The 12,580-nt window shown below is 45.6% G+C and overlaps 1 long non-coding RNA gene across 1 annotated transcript in view; it reads right to left on the reverse strand.

Moving 5' to 3' along the window:
• Positions 1-842: 842 nt before the first annotated feature.
• Positions 843-12,580, reverse strand: part of LOC144492371 (uncharacterized) — a 39,722-nt gene continuing 27,984 nt past the window's right edge. Inside the window, exon 3 of the long non-coding RNA XR_013497584.1 lies at positions 843-946. This is a non-coding gene — a long non-coding RNA (uncharacterized LOC144492371). The remainder of the gene's footprint in view (positions 947-12,580) is intronic.

Consider the following 12,580-nt stretch of genomic DNA (forward strand, 5'->3'; position numbering starts at 1 on the left):
GCCGGCATCTCCATATCATGAATTTTCTAATACCAGTGGCAATGCAAAAAAGAGGGACAGAGTAAGAAATTTATGTATCTATATATTAATTTTTAAATTTTGCCTGTTAGTCATAGAATCCCTATAGTAGAGGCCATTCAGCCCATCCTGTCCCTATTCCTGTAACCCTCATTTACCCTGCTAATTCCCCTGACACTAGGGCCAATGGTCAACCAACCTAACCCACACATCTTTGGACCTAACTGTTGTATAATCAAATTGTGGCCGATTAGCTCAGTTACCCAGATAGCTAATGTGCAGTTCCAAATAACACCAACAGCACAGATTCAATCCCTATTCCGGCTGAGATAGACTACCTCCTCACCCTGCCTCTGAGAGTGGAAGGCAATGGCACTGACAAAACTGCCAAGCAAACAGCTCAGGATGAAGCATCAACAGAGAACGAGCCAGGGACCTGCCTTTGGACAGAGCACACATTTTTTGATTTGATTTATTATTGTCACATGTACTAATATACAATGAAAAAGCATTGTTTCTCGCGTACTGTATAGGCAAAAGCATACCGTTCATAGAGAAAGAAACGAGAGAGTGCAGAATGTAGTGTTGCAGTCATAGCTAGGGTGTAGAGAAAGATCAACTTAATGCAAGGTAGTCCATTCAAAAGTTTGATGGCAGCAGGGAAGAAGTTGTTCTTGAGTCGGTTGGTACGTGACCTCAGACTTTGGTATCTTTTTCCTGACGGAAGAAGGCGGAAGAGAGAATGTCTGGGGTGTGTGGGGTCCTTAATTATGCTGGCTGCTTTGCCGAGCCAGCAGGAAGTGTAGACGGAGTCAATGGATGGGAGGCTGATTTGCATGTTACCTTTCGTAGTTTCTTGTCTCCTTGGGCAGAGCAGGAGCCATACCAAGCTGTGATACAACCAGAAAGAATACTTTCTATGGTGCATCTGTAAATAACATTGACATGACATTGTCAAATACATTTACTGAGTGAATTTGTTCTGAAAACATTACAGAATGCATCATTTTGTTTGGAAACTGCAATGCTTATACAATACATTTTTACAAGATGTAACTTATTTCAAATATGTTAAATATACATAGAATGTTTTGTTCAAATACTGAAATGCACAATCTATTTGAAAGTAGCAATATCTAATATTTAAACCTATTTGAAAGTGCTGGGATAGCAGAGAAGACTCTGCCCAGTTGGTGAAAATAGTTTTTCAGCTGCCAATTTTCCACAATAAAATGCCAGCAACGAGAATGCCCATTACGTTTTGTATGTCAGCCTTTTCCCTTTGACTATCACTGCGCACGAGCTTAATCACTCAATCATACCGAACTGTTCCTGATCACATCCTTTGCGACTACCTGAGACAGCACGCACAGAACCTTTGAGTTAGAGGGAGATTTTTATGTTTCTCTTTAAATAGTACATGCACCGTTACTTAGTTTCTGCAAAAGATAGAGTAACTATTAACATTTGTAAAAATATATGAGATACAAATTGCACCTAAACTGGGAGGTGATGGTGTTGTCACTGGACTACTAATCCAGAGACCCAGAGTAATGTTCTGGGGACACAGGGGTGGAGATGGTAGCATGGAGGTATTGTCACTGGATTAGTAATCCAGAGACCCAGGCTATTGTTTGGTGCAGCATGGTGGCATAGTGGTTAGCACTGCTGCCTCACAGCGCCAGGGACCCGGGTTCAATTCCAGCCTCGGGCCACTGTCTTTGTGAAGTTTGCACATTCTCTCCGTGTCTGCGTGGGCTTCCTCCGGGCACTCCGGTTTCCTCCCACAGTCCAAAGATGTGTGGGTTAGGTTAATTGCCCATGCTACATGTGCTACATGCTACATGCTACCCGAGTGTCAGGGGGGATTAGCAGAGTAAATATGAGGGGTTACAGGAATAGGGCCTGGGTGGGATTGTGCTAGGTGCAGACTTGATGGGCCGAATGGTCTCCTTCTGCACTGTAGGGATTCTATTCTATGATAACACAGGTTACCCAGTACGAGGCTCAAATCCCATCACGGCAGATTGCGAAAAAAAATCTGGAATTAAGAGTCTGAAGATGACCATAAAACCATTGTTGATTGTCATAAAAACCCATCTGGTTCACTAATGTCCTTCAGGGAGGGAAATCTGCCATCCTTACCTGGTCTGGCCTACATAAAGAGGATGTTTCTTGATAAGAATGCCTTGACATAACTTGTGAGATCATCAAACTCTCCTGCATTGTGTGTCAGATCTTTGGGTTGGGCAAATCGCACTCATAGCCATTTCCCTCCAGACGACATGCACACCAATTTTATAGGGTTTCTGACCTTCATTGGCAATGTGGTACCTTTTCTGACCTTCATGTCAAATAGCTATATTTCCAAAAATGTGTCAAACAGTCAGAGGACTCTTCCAGCTTTTGATCTCCAGGATTCTGCTACTTCAGACATTGCTGCCATTTGTGTTTTTAAAATTTATTTTTGTGATATCAGCACCACTGGCAAAGTCATTATTTATACCTATCCCCAAATTAACCTAGACCGGGCAATGTTGAGGCACCTACAATTGCTTGCTAGGCCATTTCAGAGGGTAGTTAAAAGCCAACCACATTGCTGCAGGTCCTTAAGTCACATGGAAGAGGAAGAGGGTAGTGGGTGTCTGCAGTTTGCTGCCTGAGTTGGTGATAGAGGCAGTGACCCTAAACTCTTTTAAAAAGTACCTGAGTTTGCACCTTAGGTGCTCGAAGCTACACGGCTATTGGCGGGGTGCAGGAAGATGGGATTAGAAAGGGCACCTGGGTACCCTCACGCTGCATGGATAAGAGGGGCTGAATGGCCTTCTTCTGTGCTGTACCTTTTCTATGGTTCTATGTAGGCCAAACCAGGCAAGAACGTCAGATTTCCTACCTTGAAGGATATTTGTTAATGGGATTTTACAATAATCTATAGTTGTTTTGTGAATATTGTTAATGATTAGTTTTATATATAATATATAAATTAATGCACATATATCAATTTTAACATTAATTAATAGATTTATGAATCCATGGAATTAAATTTTCCCAGTGGAATTTGACCTCATGTCTCCAGATTCAGGCCTCTGGATACTAATTCAGTAACACTGCCACAATGTGATGTTTCCTATTACTATGCTGCTATCCCCATTGTTACTGCCATTTAAAACTGATGTTCCCTTTAACTGGCCACAGCCTTTTAAAGGCTACACTAGAACTGTATTTCTGTTCCTTCCAGTGCTGGTAAATCTATCAAGTGTGGGAAAACTGCTCCAAATGCATCCTGCACAGCAAATGAGTAATATTTTCCTACAGCACAACAGTGACAACACTTCAGGAATATTTAATCGGCTACCAAGCACTTTGGGGCATTCTGAACTATATAAATGCAAGAACTTTTATTGCTGAACAAGCTTTGCATTGCTGTTAAAACTTTACACCTTGCACTCATCAAGTTCAAAGGGAGCAACAATTTCTACTGCATAAGAAAAGGGGTGCTAACTGGTTAGCATGTTGATTTTGACTGGTCGCCATTGCCCATGAAGAATGCACCAGGGTTCATTGTACCCGACTCTTTTGTTTAATGCAAATAAGGCTCCATGTCTGGACATGTTCCTTTTGCCTGCAGAGGACAGGTCCAGGCATATGAATAGATGTAGCTTCTAGTAACTGTAAGAGAGCCACATTGCGAGACCGACTGGTAACCTTAAATTGGTTGTTAATGTAAAGAATGGATCACATGGATCACTCATTGTTGCAGATAGCAGGGAGATGCGAGGAGTGGATGCCAGCTGTGTCCCTGCCTCATCCAGCAATCAATGGAATCACAAAAGAGCTGAGGCAGTTGAAAGGGCTGACGAAGGGGGTCATTCGTTGTGTGCACTGGTGTCATCTTTTGCTTTGCTGGCTCCTCCACCTGAGGAACAAGACCCTGAGACAAAGGCCATTCCTTCAATGACATGGATCTAACAGACTGTGAAGGAGGCCCCATATGCATCTCCAGAGCCCACAGGCATCTCAGCTGGATGCAGGGACAATGGAGCAGGTTACCTCCAATTCAACCTCAGCCTCAGAACGAGCAATGCTTGGAGTCTGAATGAACTCAAGGCACCGTGCTGTTAGTTGTATTTGATGGGTCATCTCGGTGAAGTTTGCTCTGCCTATGTTTTCATTTGAATAGGTCAAAAATATATTATTTGATGGTATCGTTCAGAACTTCTGTTTGTTTATGCAGTTTGGTGGGGACTGAAAAGAAACATAGAAACATAGAAAATAGGTGCAGGAGTAGGCTATTCAGCCCTTTGAGCCTGCATCACCATTCAATGTGATCATGGCTGATCATGGACTTTCAGTATTCCTCTCCCACTTTCTCTCCGTACCCCTTGATCCCTTTGGCTGCAAGGGCCACGTCCAGCTCCCCCTTGAACATATCTAACAAACTGGATCCATGGTAGAAAATTCCACAGGTTCACAACTCTCTGAGTGAAGAAGTTCTTCCTCATCTCAGTCCTGAATTCTTAGACTGTGACCCCTAGTTCTGGACTTCCCAAACATCAGGAACATTCTTCCCGCATCTAGCCTTGCCAGTCCCATCAGGATTTTATATGTTTCTATGAGATCCCCTGTCATTCTTCTAAATTCCAGTGAGTACAAGCCCAGTTGATCCAGTCTTTCTTCATATGTCAGTCCTGGAATTCTAGGAATCAGTCTGGTGAACCTTTGCTGGACTCCCTCAGTAGCAAGAATGTCCTTCCTCAGACTAGGAGAACAAAACTGCACACAATATTCAAGGTGTGGCCTCACCAATGCCCTCTATAACTGCAGCAAGACATCCCTACTCCTATCAAAAGAGAAAATGCTGGAAAATCTCAGCAGGTCTGGCAACATCTGTAGGGAGAGAAAAGAGTCCAGATGATCCTTTGTCAAAGCTAAAAGGCATAGAAAGTGGGAGATATTTATACCGCAGGGTGAGGGAATGAAGGATGAATCATAGCCACAAAAACAACATAGCCACAGAGGAAGGCAGTATTAATCAGGGACTCAACAGTAAGGGGGTCGGACAGGCGTTTTTGCGGAGGCAGACGAGAGTCTCGGATGGTGGTCTGCCTCCCTAGTGCCGGGATCCAGGATGTCTCTGATCGCGTCCCAGATATCCTGAGGTGGGAGGGAGAGGAGCCAGAGGTCGTGGTGCATATTGGTACCGCTGACATAGGTAGGAAGACGGAAGGGGTCATGAAAAGAGAATATAGAGAGTTAAGTAGACAGTTGGGAAGGAGGAACGCAAAGGTAGTAATCTCAGGATTGCTGCCTGTGCCACAGGAAAGTGAGAGCAGGAATGGAGTGAGGTGGAGGATGAATGCGTGGCTGAGGGACTGGAGCAGGGGGCAGGGATTCAGGTTCTTGGACCATTGGAACCTCTTTAGGGGCAGGTGTGACCTGTACAAAAAAGACAGGTGGCACTTGAATCCCAAGGGGACCAATATCCTGGCAGGAAAGTTGGCTAAGGCTACTGGGGAGACTTTAAACTAGAAAGGTTGGGGGGAGGGAATCGTGATGAGGTGACTGAGAGCGAGGAGGTTAGCCTGCAAATAGGGAAGGATTGTAGACAGTGTAAGAGGGAGAATAGACGGGTGATGGAGAAGGGGAGAGCTCAGACCAAAGGTTTGAGATGTGTCTATTTTAACGCCAGGAGTGTAGTGAATAAAGTGGATGAGCTTAGAGTGTGGATCGATGCTTGGAAGTGTGATGTGGTGGCCATTACAGAGACTTGGGGACAGGGACAGGACTGGATACTTCAGGTGCCGGGTTTCAGATGTTTCAGAAAGGACAGAGAGGAAGGCAAAAGAAGGGGGGGCGTGGCACTGCTGATCAGGGATAGTGTCACAGCTGTAGAGAAGGTGGAAGCCGTGAAGGGATTGTCTATGGAGTCTCTGTGGGTGGAAGTTTGGAGCGGGAAGGGGTCGATAACTTTGCTGGGTGTTTTCTACAGGCCGCCCAATAGTAACAGGGATGTTGAGGAGCAGATAGGCAAACAGATCCTGGAGAGATGTAGTAATAACAGGGTTGTCGTGATGGGAGACTTTAATTTCCCAAACATCGATTGGAATATCCCTAGGGTAAGGGGTTTGGATGGGGAGGAGTTTGTTAGGTGTGTTCAGGAGGGCTTCCTGACACAGCATGTGGATAAGCCTACAAGAGGAGAGGCCATACTTGATCTGGTACTGGCTAATGAGTCTGGACAGGTGTTGGATCTCTCAGTGGGGGAGCATCTTGGGGATAGTGATCATAACTCTGTCTCCTTTACGTTAGCGTTGGAAAGAGATAGGATCAGGCAAGCTAGGAAAGTGTTTATCTGGAGTAAGGGGAAATATGAAGCCACCAGGCAGGAGATTAGAGGCGTAAATTGGAAGGAGGTATTCTCGAGGAAAAGTACCGAAGTAAGGTGGCAGATTTTCAAGGAATGTTTGTCTGGAGTTCTGCATGACAACGTTCCGATGAGACAGGGAGGTTTTGGTAGGTTACGGGAACCGTGGTGCATGAAAGCTGCGCTGAACCTAGTCAAAAAGAAAAGGAAAGCGTACAAAAGGTTCAGAGAGCTAGGCGATGATAGGGATCTAGATAAGTATACGGCTTGTAAGAAGAGACTTAAGAAAGAAATTAGGAGAGCCAGAAGGGGTCACGAGAAGGCCTTGGCAGGTAAGATTAAGGAGAACCCTAAGGCGTTCTATAAATATGTGAAGAGTAAAAGGATGAGATGTGAAGGAATAGGACCTATAAAAGGTGAAGGTGAGAAAGTCTGTACAGAACCGGAAGAAATAGCAGAGGTGCTTAATGAATTTACCTCGGTATTCACGGTGGAAAAAGACCTGGGTGGTTGTACTACAGGATTGAGGTGGACTGGAAAGTTTGAGTATGTGGACATTAGGAAAGAGGATGTGTTGGAAATTTTGAATAGCATCAAGATAGATAAGTCGCTGGGACCGGATGGGATGTACCCCAGGTTACTGTGGGAGGCGAGGGAAGAGATTGCAGAGCCTCTGGCGATGATCTTTGCGTCGTCGATGGAGACGGGAGAGGTTCCGGAGGATTGGAGGATTGCGGATGTGGTTCCTATATTCAAGAAAGGGAATAGGGATAGCCCAGGAAATTATCAACCGGTGAGTCTAACCTCAGTGGTTGGTAAGTTGATGGAGAAGATCCTGAGGGACAGGATTTATGAACATTTAGAGAAGTTTAGTATGCTCAAAAGTAGTCAGCACAGCTTTATCAAAGGCAAATCGTGCCTAACGAGCCTGGTGGAATTCTTTGAAAATGTGACTAAACGCATTGACGAAGGAAAAGCGGTTGATGTGGTTTACATGGACTACAGCAAGGCGTTCGATAAGGTCCCCCATGCAAGACTTCTCGAGAAAGTGAGAGGGCATGGGATCCAAGGGGCTGTTGCCTTGTGGATCCAGAACTGGCTTGCCTGCAGAAGGCGGAGAGTGTTGTAGATGGGTCTTTTTCTGAATGGAGGTCGGTCACCAGTGGAGTGCCCCAGGGATCTGTTCTGGGACCCTTGCTGTTTGTCATTTTCATAAATGACCTGGATGAGGAAGTGGAGGGATGGGTTGGTAAGTTTGCCGACGACACGAAGATTGGTGGTGTTGTGGATAGGTTGGAGGGATGTCAGAAGCTGCAGCGTGAGATAGGATGCAAGACTGGGCGGAGAAGTGGCAGATGGACTTCAACCCGGATAAATGTGTAGTGGTCCATTTTGGCAGGTCAAATGGGATGAAGGAGTATAATATCAAGGGTAAGACTCTTAGCAGTGTAGAGGATCAGAAGGACCTTCGGGTCCGGGGTCCATAGGACTCTTAAATCGGCCTCGCAGGTAGAGGAGGTGGTTAAGAAGGCGTATGGTGTGCTGGCCTTCATCAATCGAGGAATTGAGTTTAGGAGTCGGGAAATACTGATGCAGCTTTATAAGACCCTCGTCAGACCCCACTTGGAGTACTGTGCTCAGTTCTGGTCGCCTCATTACAGGAGGGATGTGGAAATGATTGAAAGGGTGCCGAGAAGATTTACAAGGATGTTGCCTGGATTGGTTGGCATGCCTTATGAGGATAGGCTGGGGGAGCTCGGTCTTTTCTCCTTGGAGAGACGAAGGATGAGAGGTGACCTGATAGAGGTGTACAAGATGTTGAGAGGTATAGATCGGGTGGATTCTCGGAGGCTTTTTCCCAGGGCTGAAATGGCTGCTACGAGAGGACACAGGTTTAAGGTGCTGGGAAGTAGGTACAGAAGAGATGTCAGGGGTACGTTTTTCACTCAGAGGGTGGTGGGTGAGTGGAATCGGCTGCCGTCAGTGGTGGTGAAGGCAAACTCGATAGGGTCTTTTAAGAGACTTCTGGATGAGTACATGGGACTTAATAGGATTGAGGGTTATAGGTAAGCCTATATATAAGCCTAGGTAGGTAGGGACATGACCGGTGCAACTTGTGGGCCGAAGGGCCTGTTTGTGCTGTATTTCTTCTATGTTCTATGTTCTAAACCAGGGGAAAAGACTGCTAATGGCTGTCCACAGAGAGAATAAAGGATGTGAATGGCCAAACGGCAGAGAAGCTGTGAGCTGTGACAGATGGAGGCATTGGGGGAGGAAGGGGAAAAAAGATGGGACAGAGGTAAAATGTAGAAAAGGGCAAGCGGAGGTGGAAAAAAGGTAAGGGAAGGGGATAAAGTAGGGGAAAAGAGTGGGGGGCAGGAAGAAAAATGAAGGAAGACAATAAAGAAATAAAAGGTAGAGAACAGTAAAAAATTAAATAAAATCGAATGAAAACAAAGGGGGCCAAGGTGGGGTAGAGCAAATCATCTGAAGTTGTTGAATTTGATGTTGAGATCGGAAGGCTGTAATATGCCTAGTCGGAAGATGAGATGCTGTTCCTCCAGTTTGCATTGAACTTCACTGGAACATAGCAGCAGGCCAAGGACAGACATGTGGGCATGGGAGAAGGATTGTGTGTTAAAATGGCAAGCAAAGGGAAGGTCAGGGTCCTGATTGCGCACAGACCGAAGGTGCTCAGCAAAGCGATCACCCAGTCTACGCTTGGTCTCTCCGGTATAGAGGAGACCACATTGGGAGCAGCGAATGCAATACATCAAATAGAAAGAGGTGCAAGTGAAACGCTGCTTAACCTGGAATGAATGTTTTGGACCTTGGATGGTCAGCATGGAAGAGGTAAAGGGGCAAGTGTTACACTTCTGCGATTGCGTGGGAAGGTGCCATGAGTGACAGGAGAGGTGTTGGGTATAGTGGAGGGTATAGTGGGTATAGTGGAGGGTTCTCTGGTGTCCTCCTCTTCCTCCTCTCCTTCATCCCCAGAAGAAGAATGGTATCTAATTTCCCCTCCTCATCCATCTTCAGATCTCTTTGTACAGTCATATTGTGCAATGCACACTAGGCAAACATAATACAAGCCAAGCTGGTTGGCTTGTACTAGAGGGCACCACCCAAATGGCCAAGGCAACAGAAACACATCTTCAATGTGCCAATGGCCTGCTCAGTGCAGCTTTGTGTTAGGAAATGGCTTTGGTTGCAACTTCTCTCCGCTTCTGTGTCTGGGAACCAGGTAGGTGTCAGGAACCATGGGATAACCCTTACATCCCACCAACCACCAATGGAGTCTAGGCGTTGACTTGAAGAAGTGTGGCACAAGGGACTCGAGCAGGATGAAGGAATCATGACAGCTGCCTGGGAAGTGAGCACAGGCCTTTAAGATAAGATCCACATGGTCACAGATCAACAGCGTGTTCAATGAGTGGAAGACTTTAGTGTTGAGAAATCTGGCTAGCTGGTCTGTTGTCTTGGTGGCTAGGTTGGTATTATCCTGGACCTGAGGGAATCCATTGATGGTGGCCAAGTCCAATGCCCTCTGTAACTGCCTATCTGTCTGAAACTTTATCTATTCCCTTGCCCTCCAGTACAGGGATCCATGATCTGCTTGATAATCTGATAAGCTTCCAACTCCATGGCGCCTCTCAGGTCCACAGTTGATCCCTGAAACAAGCTGATGCAAAAAGATTCAATCCTGACATTGATAGTTTCTAGTAGGGGACTGTCATCGTGGGGTTCACAGGGTATGTCACTGGGACCAGAGTGCAGATGTCCTAGACAACCTGCCTGGATAGGTACAGTCTCCTCCAGCACAGGTAGCTGACTCTCGGGTGGTACACCCGATGTTGTGGCCTTCACCCCCTTGCAGACCAAAAGAATGCTTTTGCTGAGTGCCTCCTCAATACCCAGTGTCATGTCAGGTTAGCCTGTTCGCATATCCACTTCAGCAGCAGGCACTCGTATGTTCAGCAGAGCTTCTCATGCCAACCCATGTTGCCCAGTGATGACAATAGCCCTCTCAGGATTCCTACCTTTTACCGGTGAGAAATACAAGCGCATCAAAACCAGTGATGGCAGCTTTGTGCACTGGTTGAGCAGTCAAACATGTTTGTCTTTATTTAGATGAGTTAGTCAATGCCACCATTAGCTCTGATGACTCCTGCTATGTTCACATCAGATATCGCACAGCAATTGCACTTTTCCCATGCTTGCTCATGGACAATCTAAAACTGGCCCATGCAGCGAGTTATTTTCATTGAATCCAGAGCTAGTTTAACAGGCGCTTCATTCGAGATGTGGCAGGTTCCAGACACAACCACTCCCCTGCCCATCTCAACTTTCACCCTCCCATTAAAAATTGCATCAGGTCCCAGGGGACAGTGGGATCTAGTGTTATTCTTCATTATGGTTAATGGTGCCATAGCGGTGTTCCAGAAGGCTCCGGTACCACTACACACTACTGGTATGTTGTGTGTGTGTGTGGGGGGGGCAGGGGGGGGGGCCGGTGAAGAGGGGGAGATAGGGATGAAGGAGGTGTTTCGGATAAAGGGGAATGTGGTGAATGAAGGGGAATGGGAAGTGTTGGCACATTGGGCAAGATTTTCTGGCCGTGCCCGCCCAAAACCAGAAAATCCCACCCAAGGTCGACAGACCTTTGCATGGCCACCACCCCCGCCCCCCCCCCCCCCCCCACCCGCCTCTACCACCCGCTATGATTTCTGTGGAGGGCGAGATTGGAAAGCTCCCCCCACTGTGTCCATTGTAAAACCACCCCATGGGATCCTCTTTCCAATTGTAGTGTTCCTCCCTTTCACTCAGATAGGTTTCGCTAGCTCAGCCCAACCAAGGATCAAACCTGACTCCTAACTGGTCTGGGTAACTCAATTTCACACCACATGATGCATTTACATGTAGCAGAAGGGTCTGGCACATATACAGTTAATGTGGGGCTGATTACAATACCACCCACACAGTGATGTAAGAAAGCACAACCTCACCCAGGGTCAGTGTGGTGCAGACTGAAGCATGGAGACAGCTCATAGCTTGTAACCTTTACTGCGTATTTGTAAATGCTTCTGGTCGTTAATAAAAACTCAACAGTTAATTTGCATCAGACTATAAAGACTTCTTTGAAACCTACCAAATGTAACCCACACCCTACAACATTATTCAATTATGCGCAGGGGTGGAGAGTTCTATACTATTTACATGTTGACCAGAATTAAATTTCTTGCTCCCAGAGATTGCCTAAGAATGCTGTAAAATTTTGTGTTAAGATGTTCACTAAATTGCAGCAGGTAACAATGAGAAAGAGGGCTGACCTTAATCCTGGCTTTATTTTAATGAAAATCATTTGAGGCAGTTGTTTTGCAGTGTTACAATAAAAGAATTTGTGAGCATGAATGCTCTTGTTGTCAAAATGATTTCTGCTCCTGGTATCTCCTGGGCATGGGCTTGGTTCCAATTGATAACAACCTCTATTTTCCCCAAGTCTTGGTGCCTATCCCTGGCCACACCCTGCAGCCTGGAGTCTCACACAGAGATCACAGCACAACAGGATGTTAAAGCTTGTATATGCTGTTTTTTTTCTGCCAAATTGAATGAATTATTTAACTCTGGGAGTTAAATTTTTTGATTTTTTTTCAGACAAAATGATGACGGGCCACCAATAAGGAGTGGCATTTTTAAATATCCTGCAGGATTTCTGGCAACATTGCACTTTGCTAGCTTGGATACGCAAATCCCCTTCACTACAAGCCAAGCTGTTGAAACTGAATAATGTCATAATAAAATAAAGATGCTTGCCTCATTGAATAGCAGTGTGTGTGTATATGGTAAGGACCTGATCCATTAAGACACCAAATTTGATTCATTATCTGTACCCCTGGGCTGGAGAGGAAAATTGGCTAGAAAATTAACTTGTTTCTACCTACAGAGCTTGCTACAAAATATATATATAGACGTCAGTTGTCATGAATCCCACGCATCATTTTGACCGCTTGCCAAAATCCATCATTGAAGCTCACGTATGAATTTTGGACATCCATCAGGGCAGCTGTGGGCTCTACAAATGCACTTTGTAAAATAGTGAATGATTTAGAGAGTGAACTGAAAGGAAAAAAAAATTGATGAACAAAGAGCAATTAACATGTTTACACAGAGAGTAACTAACCGAGTGCTGTTATATTG

The sequence above is a fragment of the Mustelus asterias genome, chromosome 4, assembly GCF_964213995.1.
Source record: "Mustelus asterias chromosome 4, sMusAst1.hap1.1, whole genome shotgun sequence".
In the NCBI taxonomy this organism is placed as follows: Eukaryota; Metazoa; Chordata; class Chondrichthyes; order Carcharhiniformes; family Triakidae; genus Mustelus; species Mustelus asterias.